A 20,468-nucleotide genomic window follows, 5' to 3' on the forward strand; every position below is an offset into this window, starting at 1 on the left:
GCTGCATTCAGATGTGGGGATTATTGTATTTGTTTTCATAGAATCATATAATTGACTAGTGCCACTCAGCCCGTTTAATAAACGGGCGCTAGAACATTCGGCCTTTTTCGGTGGCAGCGGCGCGTGGGGGGCTTTTATTCCTTGTCTAATTGATTGTTCCTTCCCCCCTCCCTTTGATCCTTAATTTATCCCTAATTTTCTCCCCCCCCCCCGTTCCCAAACCCCAAGCCAAAGTCCCCCCCCCTTTTTACCTTTACAGCCCGGGCTCGGCTGGGAGTACGGGGGGTATTTCTTCCTTTACCCCCTCCGAAGCTTGTGTTTGGAGTGCGGATCCCTCCCCACCCTGTTTTCACGCACTTCTTGCACCTGCCGTTTGGTTCCTAATTTCCCCCCGTCAATAGCGCTGCTGCTGCCAGGGCCCAGTGGCCGAATTCTGGCTCCTGGACGGCCCAGGCGGCTGCTCCGGGGTATACGCCCAGTTTTTTGGGGGAGGTGGGGGTGGCTCCCGCTACTTTTGTTGGCCTCCGCGGCTGTTTTTCAGTCACCTGCTGCGTCCGAGAGGGAGCTTTGCCGTCCGGGGGGCTTGCGCCCGCCCCGGCGCTTTCTGAGAGTCCTGCGGCTGGCGCTGAGCATTCGGTGGCCTCCCCGCGCCTTTACTGGCCGTTCCAGCCCAGCGGGGGTCTCCCGGTTGCTTGTGCTGTTTGGGCCTCAATTTCGGGCCTGTTAGTGAGGAGAAGCCAGGGCCTCGATTTTTTGGTCGTCCCGGCTTCCTCCACAGGCCCTTGGGCACGTTGAGAGAGGGCCTGCCCTGCTTAGGAGCCTTGCTGCCTGCTCCTGCCTTCCACCTGGTGGCCTCTGTTTTAACTGCTTATTGAACCAGTGCAGGGCAGAGGGGTGGGGGTGGGGTGGGGAGAGCGTGTGTGTGTGTGTGTGTGTGTGTGTGCGTGCGTGCAGTCTCTGCGTCCAATCCCTGTGTCCCTGGGGCACATGCTCAGTAGCGCGGAAAATGGGACACAGGGAATCTGGATGCAGAGACACTTGCATATTATTATATAGGATGAGTTGGAAGGGAGTAAAAGGGTCATCTAGTCCAACCCCCTGAAATGCAAAAATCCCAGCGAAAGCATTCATGACAGATGGCCATCCAACCTCTGCTTAAAAACCTCCAAGGAAGGAGAGTCCACAACCTCCCAAGGGAAACTGTTCCACTGTCGAACAGCTCTTACTTGGGTCCCTTCCAACTTTAAGATTCTATGAACTATGTGTGGTGTAAACAGGTACCTTCCTTTGTGTGTCTTGAATCTTCCAACAGCCAACCTCACTGGATGTTTATAAAATAGGGAGAAAAGCTTCTCTATCCACTTTCTTAGCTCATCGTCCCAGGGGAGCACACAAACCCAAGACTCACTGTGGCTTGCTTTTTTGCTTGCTCATGTTCCACTAAACTATGGTTTAGCATGACATACAAATGCGGTCACTGTACAACAGTGGACAGAACTGGTCTCTGCAGTCAGCAGTTTGACTTCACCTCCATTGTCTCTTACACCTTTGCGCTCCACTGTTTCTCAAGACAGACGGATGCCAACAAATTCATCACAGTTGCATCTGAAACTCAGGGCAGTTTATAGGGAATTCTGTAATTTTCTGCTCATGTGAATCTTGTAAGAGGAAAGTGACCTGTTCAGAACCACTGATGGAGCTTTATTGTTCTGTGAACTGCCCTGAGGGCTTATGATGAAGGGCAGTATATCAATCAATCAATCAAATAAATAAATAATAAATAAATAAATGGTGGAGGGAGGGGCATTTGAACTTGGGTTTCCTATGAAAGCCCATCCTAAATCACTCCACTCCAATCTCTCAAAACTGAATAATTACAAAGCCTTTCCTTTCCTGCACAAAGTTGCACTTAAATTTGTCAGTTCATTTTGTCAATGACATTTTATACAGTAGTTCCGGAAGTCTGTACTTAACCTGAAGCGAATTTTCCCATTGAAAGTAATGGAAAGTGGATTAATCCGTTCCAGACGGGTCCGCGGAGTACTCAACCTGAAGCGTACTTAACCCGAAGTATGAGTGTAATTGGTTCTGCAAGTCCGTACTTAACCTGAAGCATACTTAACCTGAAGCAAACTTTCCTATTGAAAGTAATGGAAAGTGGATTAATCCGTTCCAGACGGGTCCGCGGAGTACTCAAACCGAAGCGTACTTAAACCAAGGTATGACTGTACTATTACGATTCATGTGTTCATGGCACGGCCTAGGACCCAGAAAACTTCACATTTTTTTCTTCAATCACTGCTTAATTAAGAGTTAAAAAATAGGGATTAACAAATTCATTCTTTGTTTACAGTATTATATTTATATTCCGCCCCCGAAACGCTAACTGACAAAGTGGATCACAGCAGCTGAAAGTCAATACAAATAGTTCCACATCCAAAATACTGCTTACATAGTCAAGTGAAATTTCATCTGGAGCCAACCACAAGTAGCTTCTTGAATAACGTTCAAAACAGATTCCCCACAAGAATTAAATCATTTTTCTAAACGCTCCAACATTAAAGGAAATTCAGCTCCTGAAGCACTACATTTCCAACCCTCTAGGGTATACTCATTTCAATCTTACCTGCAATGAATACAATATGTAAACAATTTTGTAATACTTTCCTTTTCAATTTGGCAGAAATCAAATAAATAGGTCATTTGGGGGGGGGGGCAATAAAGCAGCCGAAGGTATTTTTGCACATTTCTATTGCATCCAACCACTTGGCTGAACAGGTTTTAAAAAGAAAAGCAGCCTGCATGTTTCATCATGGCTATAGTAAAAGCTTTCCAAACCACTTCTGTCTGTCTTCCTCATCCCCACCTATAGATGCCTATAAGGTAAAGTCCAGTCGTGACTGACTCTGGGGTTGCGCGCTCATCTCGCATTATTGGCCGAGGGAGCCGGCGTACAGCTTCCAGGTCATGTGGCCAGCATGAAAAAGCCGCTTCTGGCGAACCAGAGCAGCACACGGAAACGCCGTTTACCGTCCCACTGTAGCGGTCCCTATTTATCTACTTGCACTTTAACGTGCTTTTGAACTGCTAGGTTGGCAGGAGCTGGGACCGAGCAACGGGAGGTCACCCCGTCACAGGGATTCGAACCGCCAACCTTCTGATCAGCAAGGTTGGATTAAATCAGGGGTCAGCAAACTTTTTCAGCAGGGGGCTGGTCCACTGTCCCTCAGACCTTGTGGGGGTCCAGACTATATTTTGAAAAAAATCACACCAAATTCCTATGCCCCACAAATAACCCAGAGGTGCATTTTAAATAAAAGGACACATCCTACTCATGTAAAAACACCAGGCAGACCTCACAAATAACCCAGAGATGCATTTTAAATAAAAGGACACATTCTACTCATGTAAAAACACCAGGCAGACCTCACAAATAACCCAGAGATGTATTTTAAATAAAAGGACACATTATACTCATGTAAAAACATGCTGATTCCCGGACCCTCCGCGGGCCGGATTTAGAAGGCCATTGGGCCGCATCCAGCCCCTAGTTTGGGGACCCCTGGATTAAATCTTAGCTTTCCCCAAGTACCACTCCCCTAGATATGGTGGGAAACAAGACCATGTCTCTCCTCCTCACATGTACATCCTGCACTTCAACACTACCGGAGGTCAGTTCACAAATGGGCACCATGTCCTTAATGCATAAATCCATAAAATCCCAAGTACTGGGGCTCATATCAAGCATGCAATTCCTGGATTTTATCTAGGATCATCTCAAATTTAATCTGGAACTAGTTGGCCCTGCCACGCGTTGTGGTGGCTCAGTTTGTTAAATAGAGCCTCAGAGTCCCACTTCAGACTCCCCTCACCTTCAGAGTCCCCCTGTTTTTCGTGTGTTATTTTTACATAGGCGCATCCCTGTGTCTCTCCCCACCCTGTTCTGTCCCTCCCCCCATCCCCCGGTTCATCCCTGTGATTGGGCCCAACCTATGACCTATTCGGTCCCCCCCATCCCCCACCCAGGCAGGCCCCCGCCTCCACTTGGCCTAGTCTGGAAAGTGGCCTAGTCTGCAAAGCCGAGGCGAGATACTGTGGAGAGGGCAGGTTTCATCCCTGTGTCTTCCCCCACCCTGTTCTGACCCATTACCTATCCCTGCCCCCTATTCGGGGGCCCCCATCCCCCCCCAGGCAGGCCCATACCTCCACTTGGCCTAGTCTGGAAAGCAGCCTAGTCTGCTGCGGCCTATTCAGTCTGCTGGGCAATGTTGGGTCTTGTTGCTGTAAAAGGCCTGTTTTCAGTTGGTTGCTGTGGAATTTTGTGATGGAGGCAGCAGCGTGCAATCTGCCTTTCTATTGGATGCTGCTGGAGTCTTCAGAGCTTCTGCTGGTGATGTATAATTTGGGCGCCACTTCTTTGTGTATTTAATCATTATTTTAGGTGTGAAAGGTGTGCTTTTTTGGGGAAAAAATTTATGCCAGATCCCTCCCTGATGGGCATGGAACGTTGTGGCCAAATCTGGAATTCAGTTCAGCAGTTACAAAGGAAGGGTGTTACGTTCGCGCGCACAGTGGGAACATATATATATTGACTAAATTATCTGGACTTGGGCACATCTAAGACTGTTGTGCCCACACATGGATATTCAGTGTTGTCAGATTCAAGACAGTCAGATGGGATAGAAGACAAGGGAAGGAGCATTATTACTCTGCATAAAGGAACAGATCTGGATTAATGTATCCTCTGATCTCTCCTTAGTACTACGGGCTTACTGAAAGCCAGTGTCTTCCTCAACACAAAGACAGGCTTGTGGTTTAAACAGGGCTGCCTTCTGTAGTTCAACTTTTCTTCTGTTCATTTATAAGTGCAGCACAAAGTAATACTAATGGCTGGTTTTTAATTTTAAAAAAGTTTAAATGTGGTAACAAATAATCTCATTTTGTATGTAAATGAATTAGCAGAACCTTCCAGTAAATCACAAAGGTCCTTACAGCCAAATGCTGCAAAATAATGTTTCTAAATACATGCACTGATAACATTATTACAACTGAAAAGGGATACCAAGTATGGGGAGCAAAAAATCAAACCCCACAAATAATCTTCATTTCAAGAGAAGTGTGTGTCTGAGGCCCTTTAAACCTTGGAAGTGAACCTAAAATGCATTCTAAATCCTAGGTCCCAGCAGTAAACACCTCAAGTAAGCCCATTACGTATTCTAAGTGGTACCAATTTATCTTATCATATAAACCTAGAATATTAATAGTTAAACAGCCAGAGTTTAAAGTATGTGGAACAGTGGAATTATTATTCATTTACATGCCTCCGCACCATCCTTCACTTCTCTACAGTATCTGGCTGTTGCGAGTCTCACATGCAATGCATCCGAGTGCTAAATTACCAAGTCTATGCACAACCAGAATATATCCTTTGTCGGTCCATTAAGACATCTATATTAGAACTAGATTGTTCAAAGTTTTCCATCTAGCCTCCCACGAGGCAGACAGAAAGGTTGGGATAGAAGAAGACTCAAGGACACACAACACAGAGAGGGGAAATGCCACGGGGAAAGGAATGAGGTGGAAACAAAGGAGATGTTACGTTGAAAAGAATGGGAGAAGCATATCGTGCAACTAGGATCAAGCACCACTTTGTAGGCAGCAATCAATTCTACAAGACCTTAAATGGTGAGAGTATTAAGCTCGAAGTGTAAGGCAAAGACAAAAAGGAAAGTAGTGGAAAAAAATGGAACGGGATATGCAAGGTGATCAAAGTAGAGGTAATTTGTATGGAAATGTGAGAGGCAAGGTGAGCAAAGGGCAATATGTGTTATGTTGGAGAAGTTAGGATCAATTTGCTCAGAAGGATGCCAACAAAGCAGTGACACACTTTAACAACCTGCAATCCAAAGCAGTCAGCAACCTGTATCCAATTCTTGTTAATTTAGGCCACAGAAGCAGTAATCCTGGCAGTAGCAAGAGTGCTACTGGAAAAAGGATGAAGAAGAGAGGTGTTAGAGATATAAAAATAAATATAAAGCCATTGGATTCATAGCTGCCAAGTTCTCCCTTTTTTAAGGGAAATTCCCTTATGCTGAATAGGCTTCCTCGCGAGAAAAGGGAAAACTTGGCAGCTATGATTGGATTTTTAGAAGCCATAAAATTCAACAACATCTGCTGGGACATTATTGCTTTAAGGCTGAGGTCTTGTGCATACATGCTTGGAAGTAAGACCCATGGCAATGAGATTTTACTTCCAGGTAAAAATGCAGAAGACTGCAGAGTGAAACATTCCCTGCACCCTCTTCCTTGACCCCAAGCTTTTCCTCTGTTGCAGAACAGAAAACACACAGAGCAAATCTACACGGCAGTCTTTTGCATCTACATTTAGCTGTTGTAGTGCTAAGTAACAGCATGTACACCAATCACTTGTTGGTTTCTGGCCAGATCACATAGAGGCAAGGGCTATGGAAGGCTGTAGAGTTAGCAAAGTAACCTCTGGCACTGCACCATTCCAGCTTTTGGGCGGACGTTCCCTTCTACTCTTTTAACTACTGGAGCAGAAAGCTGATATGAAGGGGTAGCTACATCTCCAGAACAGTTTATACCTTTAAGGGCAAGAAATGAGATTCTTACTAAACATCAGGTGGTAAGAGCTGTTCAACAGTGGAACAGACTGCCTTGGAAGGTGGTGGATTCTCCTTCAATGAAGATTTGTAAACAGAGATTGGCTGGTCATCTGTCAGGGATTCTTTAGCTATGATTCTTGTATTGCAGGTGGTTGGACTGAATGACGCTTCAGGTCCCTTCCATCTCTACAATTTTGTGTTTCTGTGAAATATTAGAGCTTCATGTAGAATTAATGTACTTTCTCACTACACAAGAAACCAAAATTATTAATTGTTGAGAATGCTAAACTGGGAAATCTGAATTCGAATACAGACCATTGTGGGAGTTCTCACCTCCTTTTACATTTTACTAATAACTAACAGCAGTAGATAGTAAGGAACAGACCATTGTGGGAGTTCTCACCTCCTTTTACATTTTACTAAATCCCTGCAACGGGGTGAGCTCCCGTTGCTCGGTCCCAGCTCCTGCCCACCTAGCAGTTCTAAAGCACATCAAAGTGCAAGTAGATAAATAGGGACCGCTCCAGCGGGAAAGGTAAACGGCGTTTCCGTGCGCTGCTCTGGTTCGCCAGTAGCAGCTTTGTCATGCTGGCCACATGACCCGGAAGCTGTCTGCGGACAAACGCCGGTTCCCTCGGCCTATAGAGCAAGATGAGCGCCGCAACCCCAGAGTCAGACACGACTGGACCTGATGGTCAGGGGCCCTTTACCTTTTAATAACTAACAGCAGTAGATAGTAAGCAACATCTATCACTCCTCTCTACAAAGACAACGTAATTTTTCATCAAATTCCCAATGTACTTCTACAAGCCTGTAACATAACAGCCCCAAAATGGAAACTCCATGTTCAAAGGCAGTGCACCTTGAATAACACATGCTAGGGATAAAATGGTGACTTTTCCCATCATACCATTCTTGAAAACTTATGACAGCATCTGGCTTGCCACAGGGTGTTGGACTCAATGCACTAGCAAGCCAATTTTTTATGTTCTTAACACTGTACTTTGTTTTCAGAAGCCGATCATGCAGACAATCCAGCACATCTGGTAAAAAGTTGACAAAGAGAGGAAGTCAGATGCTGAGATTGGCTTGCATTTTATGGTTCCATAAGGAATCAGGCTCTAAAATTCAATGTGTATTATTAAAAACAAACTGCTTTCAGTAATAGTAACAACAACAAAAATCTATTTCTGGGGATTGTTTGCAGAAATAAAATGTTTATTCCCTACGGCAGTATTACAAACTGTAAAGATAAGTGGTAAACTCTTCCTGAACAGATAAATCAAGTGCTGTAATGCAACAGAGAAAAGAAGAAATGGAATATCAGATTTGCATTAGCTAATTGAGTAGAATGCTATGCCTCCCAGAGTCATCATCCCATTCTAGAAACTTTTAATCCATGTCATCCATAGTCCAAAATATGCTGATTACAAGAAAAATATGACAACATATTTGTACATCTCTTTCTTTGCCATATGCTAGAGTGCTGGCCTCTGTTATGATGTGAACTTTATAGGACAGGTTTTGACAGCTAGATATAATACTGTCCCATTTTCAGACTTTTCAGAACCACCGTAGTCATATTTGAGCAGTCACTCCTGGTAATTAGTAATTATGTGGGGGAGAATGCCATCCTCCAGTGTTGTGCCCCACCACGGATGAATGGGAGTAAATATCTGCAGAGAGGAGGCACGTATGCAAACTAGTCACCAGTGATTACTTTCAATCTGTCAGCACTTTAGAGCATATCTTTCACCCATTCAGGTAGATGCCAATATATGCCCTCCATGCAATAAAGTACACCTTCATAACCAACCCAAGAAAGTGGTACATTGTGATAAACACTCATGTTCAACAAATGTGCTTTAAAAAAAAATGACTTTTTACAGTAAAAGGAAAAAGTAATGGAGAAATGTATTTTAGAGTGTGGGATTACTACCACTTGACAGTGATATAATATATAATCCATGCAAATTTTGTGCAAACAGATCAGGAGTAACACTCAATAAACAGATCAATCTGGAAGCAATCAGAGAAAAGGTTAAGAACAGCACTAGCAGTCAGAGCATTAAAAGGGAAGAGAACTTTGCTACTTTCACTTCCACGCTTTGGTGCATGGAATAGTGACAAAGGACCAGGCTCTGAACCTTCTGAACCAGTAGGAACATCCTGTCCCCAAACGCATCATCCAGTTATGACACCAAGACTAGCTGTTGTCCCAGGAGTGGAATATTCAAACCAGGCCATTGCATGTGATGTTTCAATGTCAGTAAGGATGGCTGCAAATGGTTTTCTCCTTGTGATGCTGCTCGTGTTACAGCTCAAGGATGAGAGTAGCATTTTAGCTGTCTTTTGGTCAAGCCAAGGTGATGTTAAATAAGAATTTTCTCAAAATGAAAAAGGTGAGAGGTAAAAATGCCCCAGGTGGGAGCTTGGTCTTTAAGGAATAGCAGGAATCTATAGTGCCAGACAAGCTTCCTTGGGAAGGGAATTCATTCGATGGGGCACCATGGCTGAAAGTGTGATTTGACTGTTCAAAGATGGTACAGAAATTGATTGATCAATTACCATTCCTCTCATGTTGATCAGAAGTAGAGAGGATTATTGAGGTACGGAGAAGAAAGAAAAAATGAAGGAAGAACTGCAGTAGCAAACAGCAATCTGTAACAAACACCAACATCAGCATTTCAAATAAATTAAGTAATTCAGTTCATGACAAGCACTCAAAATCAACTATTATAATAATTCATCAAAATACAAAATGTTTCAACAAAAGCAGTACAGTGGTATCTTGGTTTACAAATTTAATCCATTCCGGAAGTCCGTTCTTAAGCCAAAGCATTCTTAAACCAAGGTGTGCTTTCCCATAGCAGCGGGGGGGGGGGCACGATTTACAAATGGAACACACTCAACAGGAAGCGAAACATGTTCTGCTTCCAAGACAAAGTTCACAAACCAAAACACCTACTTCCGGGTTTGCAGCGTTCTTAATCCAAGTTGTTCATAAACTAAGCTGTTCTTAAACCAAGGTACCACTGTACATAATATGGTATAAGAATAATTTTTCAGAAAAATCTAACTGATAATCATAATTCAATTGTTATATATCATAACTAACACAACAAAACTATATTAAAAACTCTGCAGAACTCTAAAAAATAAAAGCCTTATTCACAAAACCTTCATGAATTCAATGAATGAACGAGGAGGGTGGAACCACTCTCATTAGCCACACTCGAGCATCAGCATGTGCCTTCGGCATTCAGCTGAATGCGTGAAAACGGTTTCTGCACATGTCTTTTTCTTTTTAGAGATCCATTTTACTTCAAACTGTACTCCTGAGTAATACTTCTGTGCAACAAAGGGAGGGGGGGACTACTGAGGGTGTTTGTCAGCCTTACTGTCAAGGAAGTCAAAGGCAGATATGTAGGAGAAGAAAGATTATCACATTAGACACAGGAGAAGAAAGATTAACTTATGAGAGCTATGAGACCAGAAAGATGAGTGGACTGCAGGAGACTGGGTGGCTCAGGGAGATTGGTGATGGGCCACAGAAGCTTTTTGCCTCTGGATCATTGGTTCATAGCCAGCCTACCTCAGCTGTGACTGAACACTATTAACATCTGATGGGCTTCAGATGCCCTCCAAAGAAACAAATTGGTAGTACCCATAAGGGCCAGTGCAGAAGTCTATTAAAAGCAGAGTTCAGCTCACATGCTGCAGTTTTGTTAAACTGTTGTGGTGTGCCGAAACAGCTGTGTGGCTTCCGTCATCCATTTATATTTTTTTGTTAAACCTGCTACCCGTGCATTTACTGTGTCGGCATTCTAGTGATGCTGTTGTCATCCCTGCAATGAGCGGAGAAGAGGGAGAACTTTAAGGGGTTAAGTTTTAAGACTATGAAACTCAAGATACAGCAGCACTGCCACACGCATACCCAAAGTCCACGAGGCTGCAAATCTTCCTAATTCGCTTACCTGGGAGTAAGTCTCACTGACCTCAAAGATAAAATCACAACCATAAAACCTTCCACTGTGAGTGGTTTCATCCTTGTGACATTTCAACCCCTTTCTGCATGCAGCAAAATGCTTCCTTACACTGTGCAGGACTGACCATAAAAACTATTAAACAAAACGCACACAAGTGACACCCAATGCCTTTAGTTGATGCAGACAATTAATTATACTGAAGGGATGGCTGCTTAAAGGAAAACAACTAGACTCTGAATAGACAGAAGGATTTTCTGCAACTATCGACCGCTCAAGGCTGGGGAAATAGATTTACAAAGCAACCCAAATCCTGCTTAGGCTGAGCTATGTGAGGCTTAGATTAAGTGGAGCCGGTGTCCCTCAGCTCAGCTCTGACAAGCGAGTCAGCCTCCTGCTGGCCACCAAATAGCCAGGAGGCCTGCTGTTGATATCCTCAATGAGGAAAACCCAGCAAAAAGCCCCAAAGAGAAAGGAAGGGTGGGGAGAGGCTGAGTTGGCCTCCGATCTGTTGGATCCAAAGCCAATCTCATAGTCATCGGCGGCTGGCATTGGGCACAGTTCGAACTCAACTAGTGTACCAGCCTGGAGATGTCACAGAGACTGGGCCCAATTGTCCTGCCTCCTCACACAAACTATAAGTGGCTAGGCCAGGCATAGGCAAACTCGGCCCTCCAGATGTTTTGAGACTACAATTCCCATCATCCCTGACCACTGGTCTTGTTAGCTAGGGATGATGGGAGTTGTAGTCCCAAAACATCTGGAGGGCCGAGTTTGCCTGTGCCTGTGCTAGGCAATGAATGTACCAGTAGTTCCACCACTTTGCAAAGCCCTACTAGTGGTGGGGGACTGTTAGGATTTCATTCTTATAAAATCAATATTTTTCACATGCCTAATACCTAATTTCAATTTGATTCATAATAAACAAGTATTTTATTCATTAAATTTCTACCGCAAAGGAGCCCAGGAGTTGCAAACAACCACTATTAAAACAATTAAACTTGTAAAAACAATCAATTATCCACACAGTTAATAAATTCAAAGTTACCAGGGGTGTGTGTTTCAGCCATCAAAATTATATACATAATCCCTTTCTCTACCGTTCACTCTGTTGCTATGTTTGTTTTCTTCAATATCTTGGAAGCAAAAGCAACGTATAACCTACTCGAGTTGTCATGGCCCAGAGAATAAAAAAAGGCTGATCACATCCAATTCTTAAGATAATTTACTAATTGCACGTATAGTGCTCAGGTATAAAAAGTGTGTGAGGGCTTTCCAGCTGTTTCTGAGGACCAATATGGGCATGACGTTAATTGCATTTTTACAATTAACATCTCTCGTTTGTAACTTTTATAAATAGCAGGGTAAGGAAAGCCAAGCAGCAGTGAGGCTGTGGTATGTGAGAATAGTGGGATTTAACCCCCCCCCCCACACACACACATTGCAGTCTTGATGAATATCACTTCTCAACTGAAGTTGCCATTTCTCACACTGGAAATGAGTGTCTTCCAATGGGGTCAAATATAAGCTACGTGAGGGGATTTTCACAAAGACTGTGGCATGGGGGGGAAAGGCTTTAAGAAAAATCCTGCACAGCATGGCCCCAATCCTTATTGCCCCTTTATTCAACATCCCTGAAGGTGCTACCAACCCAGGACAAATAATGACCTTTGAAGGATTTTCAAGAAGGTATATGAAGCTGCTTGCTGGCTGCCAGAGATGATAAATAAACTGCAATTGGCTTGCAAGTTAGTGTTGGTGTGACTTTGAAGTCAATAAATACCACTATGGTCAGTGAATATTACTTTAGAAAGGCGAGGGGACAACGCTTAGCAATAAAGAGCTTTCCATGAAAAAGGTCCTAGATTCAATCTATGGTAGGGTTGGGAAACCTTGGAGAGCCACTGCCAATCAGCAAAGAGAATACTGAGCGCAATGAACCAGTGGTCTGGCTCGACATAAGACAGCTTCCTTTGCGGTGTGTTTGCTTTCACTTATGCATTGCCTTATTCGATAGAAGCAAACAAGTCGGCATGGAAAACCAGGCACTGCTGCAGTTATGTGGTTCATGCTTGGTAAATAGAGTAATTTCAGTCACTGGCAATCTAGCACATTTCAGGAGCACTAAATTTATTTAAAATTTGACATGTGCCATCATCTATCACAGGCATCATTGCAAGTAGCATTATCTATCTCTCCACACTTCCAGTCTATTCAAATGCTCACCCATTTACCATGGAAATAGTTCATTTCAAAGGAAGCCCATTCACAAACAGCCCATTTTATTAAATGAATAAAGCAGCAAATGAGAACTGATTTCTATTACGTTCATTTTTTTTCCTTGATCAAATTTTATATTCAAAGAGCCAGGAAGGAAATGCAGGGAGCACTTTATTTAGAGAGAAGCCCTTCAGTCCTTTGGAGCCCTGGAAGATTCACGGAACTACTCTGCAATTTTCTTTTTATTCTATCAATAGAGGATTTCTTGGCTACAAAAACAATGGCTGTTTGCACACCTCCCCATCACCTCCTGCATCAAAGGTATCTCATATATATATTTCTTATTTTCACTTTCCCCTCCATTCTCTTGAATCTAAGATATATCCCTTTCTGTGTAACTACTCAGAAGACACAAAAATGAATTTCTATTTCAGGAATAAGACAGATGTGTCCATATAATTGGAACCTTACGCTTCCCAAGCCCCCCCCCCAACCACAAAAAAATATTTGCTCTAGAGGGTTGAGGAGCCCTCCAAGACAGTGTGGGAGGTGACACTGGGGAGCATCCATTCTGTGTAATGGGAACCTCCTTAGAACCTAACTCGCTTCCACATATCAAAAGAGTCCTTACATTTGTGAAACAGCAAGCCTACATTCAATCCATGATCTCTACTGCTCCTTTATGAAAACACAACATTTGAAGAAATTGCATTTAGTGTAGAGTACCATAAAAGCTTCAAGTTTTGTTTGATCATCTGGAAAAGCTGGTGCAAAGTAAAACTAGTGAAAGACACTGCGGAGCAATGGTCAGAGTGTTGGACTGGGGGTTCTTGATTCGAATCTCCATTCAGCCATGAGGCTTATTGGTCACTTTGAACTAGCTATAGTGCTTCTCCTTCTAATCTACCTCCTAGTACAGTCTAGAACAAAAAGAGAACAGTCCCATGTATTCTGTACTGCCCAGAAACCCTTGGCTGGGGCACAAAGCTAATAATAAAACAATATCAAGATCACAAAAACAGGGATTATGTGCTGCAGCCTGCACCGTGTGGGAAGAGAGGAAACAACATTAGACAGACCAAACCCCTCATTCTTCTTAAATGGGCATCTTTATTTTTATCAGGCTGTCTCTGCTAATCAGTCTTCTAATCTTCTGGACTTGGCCCAACCTACTCCCAATACTGGGGTGGCATTAAAAGTGCTGGATGAATAAGGCGGCATCAGACCAAATTATGCAAAACACCCTAAAGCAAAAAGCAGCTGTTTTGCACAACCCAAGTTATGCAACCAAAAACCAAACACAAAATGGCTGAAAGCCCTATTCTTTTCACAGGTGGCTATTAAATTTAGTATCTATTACCCTTTTCAAATGTCTTAAAATATGGCTATATTATAAATTGTTGCAGTTTTGTGGCCACCTCAATTTTTAACCCTGACTTCCTCTGAGATGACTCCCTTCTTTTGTGCAACAGAGAGCTCTCCATGATTCCACATAGCTTGAGAGTCTAGCCTTGAACAAAAGACATGGTGCATATTGTATTCATTTTTATTTCATCAGTTTTTATTTTTAAAAGGGATTAAACTGGCTGAAATGTAGGTTAGGGTGTTACCCTCTGGATACTGAAGTCCTATTGAATACAGTGCAATTTACTCCCATGCAAGCATGCCTAGGATCCATGGCTCTACAGTACTTGATATAGACCTTGGAGCCCAATCCCAGTTTAACTAAGCACCAACTTTACACTAAGATCTCAGAAGCCTCTTTTGTACATTTTGCAGCAAATGGGAAAAGGAACTTACATGCTTAATGATCATCTTTTCATTTGCAATAACTTCCGGTGCCATTTTCAAATTGGCAGGAGATTGCCAAAGCTGTTGCTGCTGAGGAGGAGACCTTCCTGGCCTGAGTTTACAAACCTACATTTGCTGATCAACCTAGTGCTCAGAGAAGGGAAGAACTTCTTTGCTGCAACAGGAAGCCCGTCAATTTCTGCCTTCTGCCACGCCCCACATAGCAATTGCTGCAGCTGCAGCCACCCTGATGAAGAATATGGCCAGCTGGCTGGTGTGCTCATCATGCAAACACACACATAGGCAAACCAAGCAGCCAAGCAGGAAGTCATGTGTGTAGAAACCATGGTGGTGTTAGAGGGAAGAAACTGTGGCCTGGGCAGAGAATGTGTGCTCTGGGAGGCTACTAGAACTTCAAGTAAACCAGGAAGCAGTGTGGTGAGGGCTATTAGCCACTACCTACTGTATTTCCAAATTAAGGACTATCACTTATGCTTGAAAGTTGTGGGGGCTATAGCCACTCCATTTTTTTTTTCTGTTTCTTGGAGCCAGGTGGAGGAATACCCTTTAATAATGATTTGCCAAAATATTGCTTGGGTCAAAAACAAGATAACAGCCACAAAGTTCACATTAAGAGCTGGCAAAGACAAACAAATCCATTTTTAAAGAGATAAGATGATGTATTTGGCATGGGCAAGAGTTTTTGACAGTGGGGTTTTGCAAATCAAACACCTGTGTAAATTACGATAGTCAAAACGTTTGTGAAGTGTATTAATTCTGCTCATTTGGTGGCTTTAAATTAACATAACATATACAGTACATCATTCTCATGTACATGGGAGGGGTTGAAATGTAGCTATTTCACTTGTTCGACAATACTCTGGTTCTTATATATATATATATATAAATATATAGCAGGTTTTTTTTAAAAAAATCTTATTGAGCTTTGTCATCACATTTGTGAATACATCAGGACTGCACACTCACTTTCGTTAAGTGAAGATTTTCAGTTTCAAATAAGTGTCTGCTGACTTCATGGAATTGTTCGGAGGCCTGCCAACCATGCATTGCCTATCCCTCACACACATGATATAAACACTGTTAAAACAAGTGTATGATCAATATTACAACAATAATGAGCATGCTCAAATGGGGGGAACGACAAGGCCCAGTGAGCAATCTTAACACCTGCTATATCTGGATTGTTCCTAGTTTTCTATTAAAACTGTTATTTTCCCATGGAGTGACTTTTGTTTGATCCTTCCAGTTTCCTACTTAGCATGTTTTTGAGGTGTTAAAAATAGATGCAAGAACAGGAGGGGGGGAAACAACAGAGGTAGATTCTGCTTTCTACAGATGGGAAAAATACAGCTCTTTCTATTAAACAGATTGCCCAAATAAACATCAAAAGCTCAGATATGTTAACAGGGAAACTATTTGCACGAGATGCTTGAAAGCAGACAGATCATGCCAAGAATGAGAAGACCAAACATAGCTGCCAAGTTTTCCCTTTTCTCGCGAGGAAGCCTATTCAGCATAAGGGAAAATCCCTTAAAAAAAGGGATAACTTGGCAGCTATGAGACCAAAACAATTACACATTAATAAATGTAAAAGAAAAAAAACCAGAGGCTGAAAGGTGAATAATGCCTCTATGAACTCCTGGTACAGTTATTCCTTAATTTTGATGACATGAGTGAAAAAATAAAATTAAATTATGTCCTTGTAGCAAACTTTACCTAAAGGCACCGTCTCAGCCCACCAGCCCAATTTTTTCCCCAGGAGGCTAATGTGGAAATATAATGGCTTATCTAGGGCCATCAGCATACACTCCAACATTTCTCCAATGAAAACAGGGGTGTCCTATTTCATAATAATAATAATAATACTTTTATTATTTATACCGCAGCCATCTGTCTGGGTTGACCCAGTCACTCTGGGTGGCTTCCAAAATATATAAAACATAATAAAGCAACAAACATTTTTAAAAAAACTAAACTTCCCTATATATTCAGATGCCTGGATGTATAGTTTACTTATCTCCTTGGCTCAGGGGTTGCATAACTCCATACCCTCCAACATTTCTGTGATGAAAACAGGGACATCCTAAGGAAAAGCAGGACATTCCGGGATCAAATAAAAAACCTGGATGGCTTCTGTAAATCCATGGAAAATAGGGACACTTGAGGGAAGACTTTTAATGGGGGACCTACTTTCTGCCTTCTTGTCATTTTATAAAGAGACAGCGGAGGCCTTTAATAATCAATTTTCTTCCTCAGACTTAGGATGAGAATATCACCCAAAAAACCCCCCACAACCCACTATTTTTATATTGCCTATGGTTTTACGGAGACAAACACACACTGCATTAAAACAGAAAAAAAAACAAGCAAGTTACTGATTCAGAAAGAAAGCTTAAGGAAAGCTGTTTTGGTTTCTTTGACTTCCATCTTCTATTCTCCACAGCACCTTCAGTTCTGGTAGCTGCGAAGTGAGCCCCTAAAGCTTTTTCATTAGAGTAGATTTCAGTTACTGGTTCACAGTAATTCCAGCAAAGTGAACCAAATGGACCACGCTCAGTCGCCTGGAACCCTTTTCTTCAGAATTTGCTCCCCTCGGGAATACTGTATAGGCTATAAAAATCAGTCTACTTACCTGGCGTGACAAGATCCAGAAATCAGCTACTAGATAGGCCCCCCAATTACAGTTCCTTCTCAACCATTAGGGAATCCATTAAACTCTCTTAAAAGATATCAGGCACACTGCATTTAAACCCCCCCCCCCACACACACACACACATTGCCCCACTAAGCTTTAAAAAGACTTGTTTACTCATATAGTATTTTGCTCAGTGCTATTTTTCTAGAAACCATGAACACCTTCCATGTTCTCTTATAATAGCAATGGCGCCCACCTGAGAGGTGGAAAAAAGCCCTGATTTTACTATTGTAAATTAGCACTAGTGTTATTTAGCGAACCAGGAAGACTCTGGGTTAAACTACTACTTCTGCCAAAAACATGACTTGAGACAAGCTGCTTAACCTCAGCCCTCCACACACATAATAATAATAATAATAATAATAATAATAATAATAATAATAATAATAATTCTACCTTACAAGATGTGAACCCTCTCAAGTATGCATGCCAGGAATAATCACACTTGCTTCTTCACTTTGTCAAGAGTTCCTGGAGTTGGTTTATGTCTGAGTTTAACTTGGAGATTAACATGATTTCCATTTTCTCTCCACCCCACACCTCATATCTTCCTTAGCTGCTTTTGAGGGCACTTAGGGGGTGGGGCTGTGTAGGGCAGGAGAGGAAGAGGAAGTTCTTTTGCAGAAAGAGGAAGTCTGTTGCAGGAGCAAACATACCTACAGCAGAGCATGTGCAGACTATCGTTCTTGGTATTTTGACTTACTAGCCATCTTGAGTAGGTGAAATACCATCATTTTAAATAACTAGATTACCTGCAATTTTAATCTCTTTTATTTTTCAGCTGACTAGATTGCAACTTGCAGATTCTGCCTACCTCTTTAAACATTCTGAGGCTGTGGGAAAACAAGCTGCTGCCATGCCTCCTTGCCTGCTAAAAAACCAGGGCCTTTTTTTTTGCAGCTGGAACGCACCGGAACTCAGGTGGGTACGATTGGCATTAGGAGAGGCTTTCGTGGTAAGTTCCAGCACCTCTTTTTCTTGAAAAATAGCATTGCATAGAATCATAAAGTTGTAGAATTGGAAGGGCTGCAAGGGCCATATAGTCCAACCCCCTGCAATACAGGCAAAATGACTTTTGCCTAATATGAGGCTTGACCCCCATGCTCAGGGATTCTTTTGTGTGTGTGTGTGTGTGTGTGTGTGTGTTAGCCAGAACTTAGTTTCGGCACCTGGTGTGCACCATTCTAAGAGAATGAGGGAGGTGTCCATGGTGAGTTCTGGCACCTCTTCTTTTTTTAGAAAAATAGCACTGCTCATGCTGTGTGGACTGAACTATCCATAGAAAATCAGAACAGTGAAGCTCAGTGGTAGGCACTTGTACCAGCCCTCACACTGGGTTGGAGGGGGTCATGGGCAAGGTGACCACAGCAAGGCCTCAAGTAGGCTTACCAGGCAATGGTGGGCATTAGTAGTGAAACTGGAACTAGGAAGCACTTGGTAAAGTAGCAAGAACAGCACCATCTTCGATTCCCCAAAATGACTCAAGATCCTGATAGAGCCCAGTTATTCTGTATTTCCCTGCTTGTTATACATAGGTCAGAAGCCACTTTCTTAGCCATTTGTCTGATTGACATGGTAGAAAAGGAACAAAACGATGTTGCAACTCTTTAATCATTTTTTAACAAAACAGAAAAAGCCTTCCTTTTGTTTGATCTCCCACATCCCATATATTACCAATTCTGGAACAAGCTCCACCAAGGATCTATAAACTAACATCTCAACATACCATGCCATGCCATTTTCTAAGTTAACTTTGACAGGAACTAACACAATCTTCAAAAACATCGTAAACTTTGCTTTGGAGCTGCTTTGTGCATTACAGAAGTCGTATCCGGAGCTGTGGAAAGCCTATCTAGTGCTGGTCAGATATATGCCTTTTTGTCATCACCTCGAGACGCTATCTTTCAATTAGATTTAAAAAGAAGAAGACTGAGCCGGGGGGGGGGGGGGGACAAGAGAAGCAGCTATAAGGAATTGCCTTCTGGAAATGTTCTTTGGTACTCCATATGTAGGTTAGATCTGCTGCTGTCGATGCTAACTATGGTGGCTAAGCAAACTGGCAGCTGAGCAGTAGTGTGTGTGTTTTGCTATGCCATTTAGGAAGCCAGCATTCATTCATCATCATGGCTTCGCTCCCAGGTCAAGTGGGGTTGAAGCTACAAAGGAAACAAGTTCATTCAGCCCCAGTGGGACAGTGTGTTTCACGTTACACAAGAGTGTCCTCGAATGTTCAACAAATATAATGTGCTTTATTATCACTCACTCCAGGGGAGGGCAAGGAATGGTTGATCAGCCACACTAGAAAGTTTTTAGTTATTACTGTACTTTTAAGAAACAATAACTCCCCCCCCCCGTTTCTCTAAAAATGCAAATTATGCATGAGAGGTAGGTATGGCTACGTATAGCCCTCGTCTCAGTTCACAGGGAGGGGGCAGTAAAAGCAAAACCATCACCTTATACTAATTTGAAGTCTTCATATGTGTAGAAATACATGTATGACATTGAACTGGTCCATAGTTAAGGGCTAGGATGACCAGATGCAAAGGAAAACGGGGTGCATGTATGTTTAAAAGTTGTAGTGTAGAGGGAAATGCAATATTTCCTTTATTCCATTATTAACAGTGCAAGAGCCTTGTCCTTCTTTGCATTTTATCAGTGGTCAGGAGAGTATCAATATTTGGAAATCATGCTAGAATACTTTTTTGGAAGGTCTTCTTTGTTGGGAGATAAGTCTTCCCATTATGCAGTGTGAGGCCCATGAAAAGTAAGCATTTTTACATCATCATCATCATCTACAACAATTATATCACAAAATTATTATATCACAACATCAAAAAAACCAAGACCATGGCCACTGGTCCCATCCCCCCCTGGCAAATAGAATGGGAATAAATGGAGGCAGTGAGAGATTTTACTTTCTTGGGCTCCTTGATCACTGCAGATGGTGACAGCAGTCACGAAATTAAAAGACGCCTGCTTCTTGGGAGAAAAGCAATGACAAACCTAAACAGCATCTTAAAAAGCAGAGACATCACCTTGCCTACAAAGGTCCGTATAGTTAAAGCTATGGTTTTCCCAGTAGTGATGTATGGAAGTGAGAGCTGGACCATCATCAAGGCTGATCGCCGA

Source organism: Zootoca vivipara, chromosome 7 (genome assembly GCF_965207765.1).
Source record: "Zootoca vivipara chromosome 7, rZooViv2.hap1.1, whole genome shotgun sequence".
NCBI classification, from domain to species: Eukaryota; Metazoa; Chordata; class Lepidosauria; order Squamata; family Lacertidae; genus Zootoca; species Zootoca vivipara.